This window comes from Heterocephalus glaber, unplaced genomic scaffold (genome assembly GCF_053883595.1).
Source record: "Heterocephalus glaber isolate CG9 unplaced genomic scaffold, H.glaber_assembly_v1.0 deba00001773, whole genome shotgun sequence".
Classification (NCBI taxonomy): Eukaryota; Metazoa; Chordata; class Mammalia; order Rodentia; family Bathyergidae; genus Heterocephalus; species Heterocephalus glaber.
In genome coordinates, this window is record NW_028258463.1 from 6,714,021 (window position 1) to 6,724,560 (window position 10,540).

General features: G+C 57.4%; 1 long non-coding RNA gene across 2 annotated transcripts; it reads right to left on the reverse strand.

The window, feature by feature from the left end:
- Window positions 1-1,825: 1,825 nt before the first annotated feature.
- LOC110344852 (uncharacterized) lies at window positions 1,826-4,797 on the reverse strand. 2 transcript variants are annotated; one of them, XR_015447708.1, is made up of 3 exons: window positions 3,658-4,797; window positions 2,348-2,506; window positions 1,826-2,195 (listed from the first exon to the last, which is right to left on the reverse strand). It is a non-coding gene; the product is annotated as an uncharacterized LOC110344852 (long non-coding RNA). The 2 variants fall into 2 exon arrangements; XR_015447707.1 differs by lacking the exon at window positions 3,658-4,797 and having other exon boundaries at window positions 2,348-3,651.
- Between the last annotated feature and the right edge of the window lie 5,743 nt (window positions 4,798-10,540).

A 10,540-nucleotide genomic window follows, 5' to 3' on the forward strand; every position in this document is an offset into this window, starting at 1 on the left:
TATTGTCAGCTGCCCCAGGGAAGTAAGGACTCCTTGGGAAAGAGGAGACAGGTCTGAAGAAGGACCTGGAGGAGGCAGGCTCACTGCAAGGGCAGACATCAAAGCATTGAACTAGATCAGGCTTCGGAAGCTCGTCCTAGACTCACAGACTGGGCCACCAGGCTGACCTGTAGCTGTCAGCGACACGGACAGTGTGGAAAGGCTGGAGCAGGAGGAGGTGCCCTGTCTTGGGCAGAGAGAAGCCCAGGGCAAAAGGTTCTCAGTGGAGCTGACAGGCCTGGGAGTGGGCCCTGCTCAGATGTGGGTCCACTCTGGTTGTGGGCAAACAAGCCCCCAATCCATTGTCCCCACGGGGGCTGACACCAGGGAAGGGACGTGGAAGGGCAGGAGATAGACAGTCAGGTGGGTGCACAAAGCCAAAGACGATGCAAAAGCACAGGGAGACATCATGCCCCCCAGCCCTGCCCCCCAGAGCCCATCCCCTTTGGGTCTGTCTCCTCACTCAAGCACCAGGTGAGTATTTTCCAAACACCCCTGGAGCCAGGACCCACAGGCCCCAGCGTGCTAGGGAGGAGGCTCCTCAGGAAGAAGGGGTAACAGAGGCATTGCCCCATCCACTGTGCATAGGCCATTCAGTGAACAGGAGCCAACACCCAGAAAACACCTAGAACCTTTAGCTTTTACCGTGGGGCTCTTATAGTGGTTTGGTTGTCGTGTAACAGCTCCATGCATGCGTAATCATGGGTTGTGGTATGTGCAGGGTGCTTCTGGGCTGGGCTAGGGTCCCCTCACTTACAGAATGTCCTTCCTCAGGGCACTGTCCACAAGAAGGAATGAAGCACTGCGTGGAACTTGGTAGGCAGGGTCTCGCTAGGGGGTGGGGGGTGTGCATGGTCCATGCATGTGCAGTGTGGATCTGCACTAGGGGACTCACAGGCTGTTCCAGCTTTGGGGCTGCTGGGTTCTCTCAGCTCTAAGAAGGAGTCCTTGGGCAATGCCTTGGCCCTTCTGGGCCACAGGGTCTCCTTTTGTAAAGTAGAGGTATTAGCTGATCTCCCAGAGCCATTCTGAAGAGTAAATGAGACATTGTACACAGAGATTTTTCCAAAATAGACATTATCTCAGGCCACAAAATCTGCTTAAATAAGTACAAAAGAACTGAAATAATCCCCTGCATACCATGGGGCCATATTGGAGTGAAGGTAGAAATCAACAGGAAAAGAAGCCACAGAAACTATTTTACTCAAATACAGGGAGATTAAAGAATATGCTATTGAATAATCCACGGATCACAGAAGACATTTACAAGTTCCTAGAATCAAAGGACAATGAAAGCACAACATATCAAGACCTGTGGAACTCAATGAAAGCAGTTCTGAGAGGGAAGGTTAGGGCCTAATAGAGTGATCCCAAATAAATAATCTGAGGATGCATCTTAAGGTCCTAGAAAGACAAGAGCAACCCAACTCTGAAACTAATAGAAGGAAAGAGATTGTAATGATCAGAATGGAAATTAATGAATTGAGATTAAAAACCAATACAGGGCCTGGGATTTAGCTTAGTGGTTTCGTTGCCTGCTGCTCAAGCACAAGGACCCGAGTTCGATCCCCGGTACCAAAAAACCCAATACAAAGGATCAATAAATCAAAGCAAAGGAGGGGAGGGGGAGTCTGAGGGTGGTGGAGATAGGAGAGTGGGGAGAGAAAGGGAGTAAAAAGGATTAAGACCAGAGTTTGTATAGGTGCCGATTCCCCATGATGAATGCATTTCTTATGTCACAAATATACACTAATGAAAAATAGAGAAAAAAGAAAAGGAAAATAAATGGAGGGAGAGTTTTTTTTTAATGAAATAAATGAGATGCTGTGTGTGTCGTGGTGTGGTCAGCTCACAGTAGGCCCTGGGCAGATGGGAGGCAGGGCGGGGTAGCTGGGACTGGCCACTCGGCTAGTGCCTGTGGTCAGTTTCAGCCACGTTATGCTGTGGTCCTTCCCGTGCATGAGCCCAAGAGGAGACAGCGCATTCCTGCAAACAGCCACTTCTGCAGTGGGGTGGGGTGGTCCACTTGGCATCCGTCCTGGGTCTCTGAGTGAAGCATGAGACTTTCTGGGTTTTCATCTCAGTGCAGCTACTTCCCAGCTCTGTGACTCCAGGAAACTGGCTCCACCTCTCTCTCTGTGTCTCTCTCTCCTCCTCTGAAATGCAGGCAACAACAGCACCCACCTCAGGGACTAGGGTATAGGTCAGAGGTGCCAGGAGCTTGCGGCAGAGCCCAGTACGGATATCTGCTGCTCCTCCAGCATCTGCTGCTCAGTTCCCACCCACATCTCTCCCGGCCAGCAGCTACCTCCTCTCGGGAAGGTCCTTCCGAGCTCTGAGCAGCTCCTCAGCAGAAGTTCCTCGAAGGGTGCAGCCTGGGGCCAGAGCCAGGCCAAGCTGCAAAGATGGCCTGAGGGTGGAGGAGGTCCCTGGGTGTCCGGGGGACCGGAGTTTTTGGAAGGGAGAGCTAGTGATGTCCGGGAAGGAAAAGCGAGGGCCACCCTTGTGCAGGTGCCCAGCTGGGTGGGAACAAGCGAGACTTTCTCTGCTCCGTCCCCGGCCCCTCCCACCCCAAACCGCAGAGGTGGGACCCTTGAGGGAGCTGAAGGTCTGACACTCTGGAGCACAAACCTCTCAGCTTCTGCTGTGGCTCACCTTTGTCCTGCCTGTGACCTCAGGAGGAGAAGCAATGGTGACAATGTGGGGTGTGGGAGCCCTCAGGCAGAAGGGAACAAAAATTGTGCCCAAATGTAGGAGTGAAGAGTGTATCTGTGAGTGTGTATGTGAGTGCAAGGGTCGGTCTCAGTGGGAAGACGCAGAATCATAGATTAATCCGAGAGTGGAAACTCTTTCTGTCCAGCCCCCTTGTTTTACCGATGGGGAAACTGAGGCACAGTACTGGGATGTGAATGCTCACAGTCAGTAGACGACTCAGGCACTGAACCTAGCTCTCTAAACAACAAATCCAGCTGGGTATGGTGCTCCACACCTGTAATCCCAGCACTTAGGAGGCTGAGGCAGGATGATTGCTGTGATATTGAGGCCAGCCTGGACTATGCAGTGATTTCAAGGCCAGCATGGGCTACATAGTGAGACCCTGTCTCAAAAACAAACAAACAAACAAAAACTGATCCAGGGCCCCCCTCTCCTGTGGACGTGGACACCGCACCCCAGCCAGGATGCCTCATCCGTGGAGGGGCGGCCTCTCCAGCTTTCCTGCCAGGCCCAGCTGACTGGGGAGGGCCCTTCCAAAAGAGGCTTGAGCAGACTCCCAGTTCTGCAAAGCTGAGCCCCGAACAGTGTGGTGTTGGGAGCCTGAGCACATCAAACTCTGTCTGGGCCTCACCGAGCTGCTTTCCTTGGTGTCCCTGCCTGGGAAGCAGGCACCAGGACAGGCTGTCTATCTGTGATGGGGACATGGCCTCTGGAGGCCCCAGTCCCCTTCTGCCTTTCCTGCCTGTGGGGGACCGGGGCCTCAGGGCAGCCTTGGGCTTGGGTTCCTCCCACCCCAGCCCCTGCCTGGGAGCAGCACCCTCTACTCTGAGTTCCGGCGAGGAGGGAGAGGGTCCCTGGCCAGGGGGGAAACTGCAGCCAGAGCAGACATTCCCGATGACTCACCGGCCGGGAACGCCTGGGCAGACGGCAGGGACAGCCCCAGCTCCTCAGGACAGTAACACCAGGACCTGGGGGGCAGGGAGGCAGATACGCCGGGCCGGGGGGCAGGATGGGGGGCTCTGAGGAGCCCGACAGGGGACAGCGTGCTGCTCTCTGCACCCGACAGCCAGTGCGATGCTGAGATGTGAGGACAGCACCCGGGAGCCCAGAAGGCGGGGAAGGCTCTCACGAGTCCAGGAAGCCCCCTTGGTTCCCCGCTCCTCACTCCACCCTGCTTCTCATCTGGCTTCTCCCATCACCCCAGTCCCCCTCATTTACCGGACCTCATGTTTGGGGAGAGGAAACTGAGGCCCCAAGTGGTCACAGCGGCTGCCCACAGCTCTGTAGGTCCTGGCAGGGCTCTGGGCTCAGGGCACCTGGGTCCCACTCTCCTTCCCCCTGTGGCCGAGTCTACGTGGCAGGCAGGCGAGGAGCCTGCGAGGAGGGAGGAGGCGCTGGGAATGAGGTCAGCGGGTTGGACGGGGCCAGGCCGGCTGCAAAGGCATCTGGGCTACAGCCGTCTGGAAGGCAGGGGCCTCTGGGCCACCGCTCCCAGCCCCGGCCGCCATCCACCAGCGGGCCGGCCCAGCCCACCATGGCCTCCTGCCCACCTCCTGCCCCGCCCTCCTCCTGCAGCCCACACTCCCAGCGCAGGCCAGATGGTTCCCATCAAGCCTCTTCCATGTGGCAGCTCCTCCCTGCCCACCAGGCTCCCTTCCCCCTCGGGCCACATGGCTCTACAGAGAGGGGCTCCAGAAGACTGTCCCCCATCAGCTGGCCCTCATCCCCATCTGCAGGCCTGGCCAGGCAGCTGGAGCCCATGCTACCCGGAGTCTTGAAATGAGTGCAGCAGGGATCTTACATCCAAGGCCTCAACCCTAGCTGCGTGACCTGGGGCGGTGATTGGCCTTCTCTGTGCCTCAGTGGCTTCGCCTATGCCACGAAATTCCTACCTGGAAACTAGAACACTGGATTGCAGGAGAGACAGAACGTGAACTTTGGAGGGGCCATCTGGTCTACCTATTTACCTGGCCTCATGTCCTGTTTTCTTGTCAATCCCAGAACTGCAAATCCCACCACCTTCCCCTCCCCGCAGAGCCCCAGATTTTTACCTGAGTCCGTCTGCTGTCTCCAAGGTGACAAATCCTTGGCAAAAGGATCAAACCATGCCCTGCTCAAGAGCTGTTACTGGCTCCCTGTGGCCTTCAGAATGAGAATCCGGAGTCCCATACCTCTAGACATTGGCCCCAGCCAGTTTTTCCAGGCTTCTCCTCCACTTTTTCAATGCCTTGATTGTCTGTTTCTCTCTCGGCTGTGTTGGGCTTCCAGGCGCGGTGTGGTCTTCCCTGACATTCGGATTCTGCATGGGGCCCTGTCACCTGCCCAGCCCGGGTGCAGCTGCAAAGCCCCCCTGCAAAGCCGTTTCAACACCTGGGCGTCTCTGGAAGCTTCCACTTTACTGAGCAGGACCCAGAACTGCAAGATGGGCTTCTCGGTCCCCACTTCACAGATTAGGGAAAAGAGGATCAGAGAGATGAAGGAACCTGCGAAAACTCCACAGCCAGGGCTACTTCAGCCGAAAGACACTTCCAGCTCCCCGCTCTGAGGGCAGGCGCTGTGGGTCCCAGGTCCCCAGGCTGGTCCCCCGGAGGCGGGCAGAAGCTGTGCCCTAATTGCATCAACTAGAGATGCACAGACTCAGGGTGCTCTGCCCCTCACCCCACCCCACCCAATCCAGCCCCACACCTGCGAATTCTCTTCCCCAGGGCCTTTGAGCCTGTCCCTCCCCACCTCTTCCACTCCTATTAGTCTGGTCCAAGAATAGTCACCTGGGCTACCCCAGGAGCCTCTCTGCTGCTCCTCCATCCCCTGCAGCACTTCCTCCTTTCAGGCAGCACTGTGGGCTCCCCCAGTGCAGACCTGACTATGACCTCCCCGGGGGTCCAGAGCAGGAAGGATAGAGAATGAATCCTCTCATTTGGCCTCTCTGGCCTGCCAGCCTTTGCTCTGTGAGCTGCAGTCACACTGGCTGTCTCACGATTCCTCCAGTGTTTAGAACCTGCTGGGCTCCTCCTGCCCCAGGGCCTTTGCGCATTCGGAACCAGCCAGCTAGTTCATCTCCCTGCCCTGCCCTACCACTCCCCTAAGTCATCTCCACTCAGCCATCAACCTGTCCAGAGTCCCCAGGACTAGACTGGAGCCACTTCATAGCCTTACAGATGCAGCTCTTTGCTTATTCATGGATTTTGCTCATGTCTGTCTCTTTCTCAGACATAAGATTCATAAGGGAAGACACAGGGTCTATATTGCCCACCAAATGCCCAGCAAAGGGCATGGCACCTAGTGTGGTTTAGTGACTACATCAGCAGATGATGCAAAATGCAGGGGCAGTAGCCTTGGAGGAGAGGACGGGCCATCTTATCCAGACTGGCTTCTTTCTACATTTGAGCCAAACTGTCCAAAGAGGTCCTTGGCCCAGGGCTGGTGCAAGTGAGCAGATCAAGATCCCCCCACTTCCTGTCCCCTACTAGGTCCTGCCCCCAAAACTCCGGAATCCCAGGGTTGCCTGGAGAAAGCCCAGGAGACTGGGGCCAAGAGGAGTCTTTGTGTTTGTCTCCCCACACATGAACCAGAAGCCTGGTTGTGATGCAAGCCCACTGCTGGGTGCGCTCCTCCCCCTCCCCCCCCTCCTCCTCCTCCTCCCCCTCCTCCTCCTTCTCCTCAGCTGCAGCCACCTTTGCCTCTGGCAGGGGCAGAGTGCCGCCCCCCAGGATGGGATGGAGGCACCAGAAATCCAGAGCCTGCAGAAGCAGACACCACACCGGAAGAGAACAGGGAGAGAGAGAGAAAGGAGGAGGAGAAAGGAGTGCGTGGGTGGAGGGGTGGGACAATGCTCAGGGGCAGAGGGATGGGAAGAGAAAACTAAGAGAAGGAAGCAAAGTCCATGAAGAGGGAAAAGGCTGAGGGAGAGAGGGAGAGATGAAGAGGGACGGGAAGAGGCAAACGCATAGAAAATAGGAAGGGAGCAAGGAATTGAGGACCGGAAATGAGATCAAATAAGCCCAGAGCTGAACCAAACCAGAAAGGAGTAAATAAAAATCCAATTGCCCACTCATCCAAGCCTCAAGCAGAACTTTCTCTGCCCTCTGACTGTGAGGGGCTAGGGCTGCGGCTGCAGCTCACAGAGCCTCGCCTGGGGACTTGGAGGATGGGTGGGGACTGACCCTCAGGTGTGATGGCCACAGAGCAGCAGCGAGGACTGAGGTCCCCAAGCCCAACAACTCCTGCCCCAGCGTGTTCTCACCTTGGGGGATGGGCAGTGTTGGCACAGGAGCCCGGGGCCACCTTGATCCTGGTGTCACCTGCGGGCCACACTCCAGCCCTTCCCGTGCCAGCCTATTCCCTGTTTCCTCTGCCCCAAGTTGTCCCCCTTGGGCTGAGGCGTCCCAGAGAATGGGGCAGGATCTGGCCAGGACTGGAAATCAAGCTTCCCCCTCAGGAGGCTGGGCTGAGGACTTGCTCTGGAAGACAGGTGGGCGCCCAGCCTGGTTGTGGACATCTAGTGGCTCAGGTCCCCTGGGGAGACAGGAAAGGGGGGCAGCGAGCAAAAAGACAAAGCGATCCAGAAAAAAGAGCTCCAGAGAGGAGCAGGATGGAGAAGGACAAAGTCACACGGAAGAGAGAGGGAGAGGCAGGGACTGAAAGGGAAGACAGGAGTGCAAAGAAAGAAAAGAAAAGCGGCACCCCATTTCCCAGCCTCCCGGGCCTCAGCCCGCTGCAGTCTGACTTCTCGCCCACCACGCCACAAGGCAGGGTCCCACGTAGCTCTACTCCTGGTCACACGGCCCTGTCTGCAGTGCCCAGCTCCCCTCCTTCTAGGACCCCTGACCCCTCTGCTCCTCATCTCCTTCTCTGGCTGCCCTTCCCTGTCCCTGGCGGGCTCCCTTTTCCCCAACCCTTCAGCCTCAGCATCCTGGCACTCTCTGGGGCCATGGCTCTATCCACACCCACCGCTTCATCACTGTCATCCCGGGGGCCCCACGTTTGCCTCTCACGCCCAGGCCTTGGTGCCCTGTATGGCCTGCACACTTCTGGAGGTCTCACAGCATCGCGTGGTCAAGGCCGGCAAAGCCTCGTCATGGGCTTCCCTCAGCCCTGTGGAGAAGGGGACCAGGGAGGAATGGAGGGAGAGCTCGGACACCGAAGGCCTTGGGCTGCAGGCCGAGGCGCAGGAGGGCAGAGAGCACTGGGGCTCCAGGGACCTGACAGAGGGCACAGAGTGGGCACTGTCAGGGGAGAGGAGGAATAAGGGGCACACACACCCAGGGCCCCTCACTGTGCCCCGGCCCCTCCACTGGAACGTACAGGGTTGTGGGGGGGCTCGGGCAGCCTCAGACCCCTGCCTTTCTCTCTCCTCAGTGACTTCCCCCAGGACCCTCTCTTCCTCACTAGTCTGGGACCCAGAACATTGGGGGTCCGGTGGGAGGAAAGGTACTGGAGCCTCCAGTGGGGGCCTCAGCAGCTACTGGGGTGAGCTGCTGTACAGGGCAGGGTGAACCCCCAACCAGGAGCCCTGCCGCCTCTCTCAGACCTGCTCCCCTCCCTGTCCGGCACCACAGAGTCCAGATGTCAGGGCCTGAAGAGCTGGGAGGACTCCCCTTCCTCTTTGGGGGGCCACTGGAGAAAGTTTGGAGAGGGGAGAGAACTCAGAGCTCAGCACTTTCCCCTTTCTGTTTTTCTTCTTGAGGAATTTTTTTCCCCAACTGCTGATGACTTTACCATTCTTGGGGGTGGGAGGTGGAGATTTAGTGCCCCCCCCCCCGCCCCGCTCCAAGTGCCGGGCAAAATCCTACATTCCTCACGAAGCCAGAGCTTCAGACTTTCCTAAAGATGAGGTGGCGTCTCCTCCCCTCTCAGCCCAGGCTCCCCTCCCCCAGCCTCCAGCCCTCAACCCCGGCCAGCCCAGCGAGGCCCCGGCCAGGCTGGGAGGAGACCCCAAACACATTCTTCCCCTCGCTGTCATGCTGCAGAAATTAAAGACACATCTTCACACTGGGCGTCGGCCAAGTGTTTCAAGTCAAGAAGTGGCAGAAGCAGCCCTGGGCCTCAGCTCCATGCCACGTGGAAAGGATGCTTGCAGAACATCTGCCTGTAGTCCCTGAGCAGGGCCTGGGGCTGGATACTGGGGTGGTAGCTGTCACACACCGTGCGTACAACACCCTCATCCCAGGGAGTCTGAATGTCCATCAGAGTCCCAGGCCTGTGATGTCACAACTGCAGCAGCCATCCACACCTGCGAGGCTTCAGCTCTTCCTTAAGGTGGGCCAGGGAGAGGCCAGACAGAGAGATGTGGGAGGGGGCTGCAGGCCAGCCGGCCCGATGGGAACACTGTACATGCAGGCAGGTCACACCAGCCTGGAGAACCACTCCCAATATGTGTTCCTCGGGGGTCAGGACCCTTGCCCCCTGTTGGGGACATGGTTCCCCTTGGAACCCACTCGCAGTGGAGGGTAGGACTTTGGTGGGTCCAGGAACTGCCATCTCAGCACCTCAACCCCCAGTCCTGCCCTGCCGTCACTGGCACTGGGCGGGGACAGATCCTGGGCCACAAGTCACTGCCACATGGTTGAGGTAATTGATGAAGGCCCATCCTTCCATGGCCGTCTCTAGCCCTGTCTCTCTGGAAACTATATTTTCCCTTTAATTATAGCCCCCACCAGCTCCCTGCACAACCCCACCCGCGCCACTCACCCCAGCTGCCCACGGCCGGCCAACGTGGCTCCCTCCCCTTCTGTTCCCTTGGTCTTTTTTTTTTTCCTTTGCCTTTGTTGCACAAAAGCAGCTGGGGGAGGGCGTGGAGAGGGGCGGGCAGGGGGAGAAATGGAATCTTGGATGGTTCAGGGGAGGCGGGACTCCTTGCTTCCACGTTTGCATCTCTAGAGCAATAGGGGTAGGGGAAGCTGGGGGACCCCTGGAGGAGACCCCAGGCCTTCTACTGGGACCCACAGATCTTGGCAGGATGGGGCCCTGGATGGATCAAGGTTGAGCCAGAGCGATGTTGAGGCTTGAGATATGGGAGAGGAACAACGTAAAGTGACTTCTAGAAGCATCTTCTTCAAATATAGCCTGGTATTCTTGGGGTCCCCACTCCCTTTTGGGTACCGATGATCCTCTCCTTATTCCAGGGCAGAGAGAGAGCAAAGCCCAACATTTTCAGGAAAGCACGAGGCAGTGGGAAACAGCCTCTAGAAGAGGGTCACCTGCCTTTCCTGCCATTCCATCCCAACTCTGAGGACAGGTTCCCCCAGACCCCCCAATTCTCTTATGTGTCCCCAGCCCAAGTCCACATACAGCCAGAGAAGGGGCTTTAAGCAGCTCTACGGACACCCTGCCTGGTCCAGGGTCCGCCACCCAAGCTCTCTCCTGCTGACTGCTGGGTAGGAGGGTCTCGAGCCTGCCTCAGCAGCCATGGCTGACTCAGGACCCTTTTCAAGTCATCAGGGATCACAGGCTTCCCCTACAAACTCAGTCCTCTGCAACTACGGCTGGAGGAGCTCGGGGAGCGAACTGCAGACCACTGCAGACCCCAGTCTGCACCTCCGAGGCCTCAGCAATCCCTCTCCCCAGCCCGGTGTCCCATGGACACCCAAGCTTCCTCCTGGAGAACCCCAGTCTCCCCATCTCCCCTCTCCATTCAGCCAGGAGTTAAAGGAGGGCTTCTGGGTCTCTCTGGGAGCCACAACCCTGGCAATAGACTCGATCTCCTAAATCTATCCCCCCTCCAAGCATCTGATTCTTATGCTTCTAAAGGAATCTCTAATTTGTTCCCCAAATATTCCTAACCTCC